This window comes from Leopardus geoffroyi, chromosome A2 (assembly GCF_018350155.1).
Source record: "Leopardus geoffroyi isolate Oge1 chromosome A2, O.geoffroyi_Oge1_pat1.0, whole genome shotgun sequence".
Classification (NCBI taxonomy): Eukaryota; Metazoa; Chordata; class Mammalia; order Carnivora; family Felidae; genus Leopardus; species Leopardus geoffroyi.
In genome coordinates, this window is record NC_059331.1 from 47,973,886 (window position 1) to 47,976,691 (window position 2,806).

A 2,806-nucleotide genomic window follows, 5' to 3' on the forward strand; every position below is an offset into this window, starting at 1 on the left:
TATTCTGAATGCACCTGAAATAACTTATCTTTAATAGGTCCAAGCAGCTCACACATTTGCTTTCATTACTGATATTACAGCTCTAGCACCACCTTGGGCCCTTTAAATAGTAAAAAGTACCAGACTCTGTACAGTTCTACTCAAGGCTGTTTTAAAGCAAAGTAATATCAGTTGTCCTCCAGTGGGGTTCAGGCTGATTATTAGTACCCCAGACCCCCTTTCTCTTCAAACTTGTAAATATACTAGTGTCAGGATTTATGTGCAATTGCTCCCCATTGCCAGATGCATGTCCTTATTCTCTCTGCCAGCTCAGTACAGTTTATGTCATAGGATGAATTCATACCCTCATCCATTCATACATTCCACAGATAGTTATGGAGCATCCCTGTGAGATACCCTGTTAGGTGCTAAGGTCCTGCAGTTGAAGATTTAGTTCCTGCCCTCAAGGAAGTGGGTCTGATAGAAGCAGGCTAGGAAATAATCACGTTTAATACAGAGAGATAGATGCTGTGATCTAGGTAAGCCCTGTGGTCCTCTGAAAGTGTAGGAGAAGGTCACCAACTCAGCCTCGGGGAAGTGGTCCTCCAGCAGATAGGAACCCTCTGTTAGTCTATTACGTGTTCTATTATCATCATTGCTCTGGCTTGGGGCAGCGTTTCTTAAGGTGTGATAGTGAATCTTTAGATTACATCTAGGAGAAAGAGTCTGTTTGTTGCTAGTGTGTGTGCTTGCAGAGAGGATGTTTTTTAAGCAAACATTTCTTTGACATGTAACAAACCTTAAGAAAAGTATGATCTTAAATGTGCAGCTTGGTACATTACACACAATAAGTATGCCAGTTTGCAGAACCTGGATTAGGAAGTAGCACCTTGCCAGCCCCCGCAAGTTCCATTTGTGCCCCTGCCTAAGCATTGCTGCTTTTAGGATGGACACTGTGCTGACTTCTGGCACAGATGAGTTTTGCCTGGTTGTGAACTTTATGTCAGTGCAGTGCTGTCCTACCTCTAGTGCTCTTTTGCATCTGTCTTTTCTGAGCTATCTTCCACATTTGTGAGATCCATCCCTGTTGTAGGATCAGCTATAAACATACATTTTTTAAAAATAATTACAGTAGACATTTATTTAAAGTAATACATTTGCAGCTCCAGTAGTTCTAAATCATACATTTCAGGTTTACCCAACTTCTTAAAAATATCTGATAGCATCTGCAACCACAGATTTCAACCCCACGATTATTTCTTTGCCCATTTTTCTCTCTCTTTTCTTTCCCAAATAACTTCTTTCAGAAGTTCAAGGTAGAATTTATCCTCCTCCTATTTTAGGATATGCTCTTTAGGCAAATCTGCTGCCTCCTGGTCAGGGCCATTGCTCACTTAATGAGAAACATCCTGTCGTTATACAGATTCTCAGGAAGACTTCTTGTGGCCTCTTTCACATTGTCATTCTCAGATACGGTATCACCTTGCATTTACCCCAATTTATTGAACCCTGCAGCCCTGTCACACCATTTTCGAATACCCTCTAGCCACCAGCTTGATGCTGTAACAGCAGGCCTAAACGTTCTCTGTGATTTGTAGCGTTTGATCTCGTGTTCCATTGTATGTCTATACCACAATTTACTTATTTATTCTGTGTCAAGGAATATTTGGGTTCTTGGGCTTGCAATACCATTCTCTTCTCCCTTTCAGCTCAGAGTCTTGGCAAGCAGCAATAACCACCTCGGTTTGAATGACATTGTTTTTGTTATCTTATCTTTACCTTTTGGGTTACTTTCTATTTATGGCAGACTATACTAGTGGCTTTCTTTTTAAGTGCTGATATAAAGTTTTCTTTTAAAATAATTTTGATTGAAATAAATGGATTGATCTAAAAAAAACCTTTCTTTTTTTAAATGTTTATTTTAGAGAGAGAGGGCACACATGAACAGGAGAGGGTCAGGGCGGTGGGGGGCGGGGGTGGCTAAGAGCCCAACATGGGGCTGGATCTCAGGCACTGTGAGATCAAGACCTGAGCCAAAACAAAGAGTCAGACGCTTAACTGACTGAACCATGCAGGTGCCACTAAACAATCTTTTAGAGATAATACGGGTGTAATATTATGACAAATATCATGGAGGTGAGAATCAAAAAAGCTTAGTTTAGGATAAATGTGTTTAGAGATTTGGTGTTTTTTGTTAGAAGGTAGTAATTTACATGCCCAGGTGTTTTAGCAATCAACATCCTCAACCAGTTGGTTTAATAATTTATGAGATTGTTTGGGATTAATACAGGCTTGCTTTGTTAAGTTCTAGGGAGTATTTGGAATCAGCATGTCAAGAGTTTGAACAAACCCAGGTATGACCTGTAGCAAGAGACCTGGGCACTGGGGAGAGAAAGCAGTTTGATAATGGTGACCACTTGGGAATGGGCTTGATCATCAAGTGGGCTGGAGGAGCAGTGCTAACTCTTCACACTCTTCTCTCTGGATCTCAAGGCCCTGATCCACAGGTTGCATAAGGAAGATCAAAGAACCAACTTGACTTTCACATCTTTCTCACTTCCCTGTGACTTAATAATAGGAGTTGCAATTTATAGTGCATGTATTATGTGCAAAACACTTTGCAGGGTTTATACCATTTAATTCTTACAACAAACCTGAAAGGAGAGGGCATGTTACTGTGGTAGTCAGAGTATGGCCCCCCAAAATGTCCATATCCACATTGCTGGGATCCAAATACTTTACACTGCAAAGGGAAATTAAGGCTGCAGATGGAACTAAGTTTGCTGGTCAGCCGACCATAGGGAGATTTTCCTGGTTATCTGGGTGA

At 40.9% G+C, this 2,806-nt stretch overlaps 1 pseudogene; it reads right to left on the reverse strand.

Annotated features, from left to right (window-relative positions):
• Nucleotides 1-1,232: 1,232 nt before the first annotated feature.
• LOC123607219 lies at nucleotides 1,233-1,597 on the reverse strand (annotated as a pseudogene).
• Nucleotides 1,598-2,806: the final 1,209 nt, after the last annotated feature.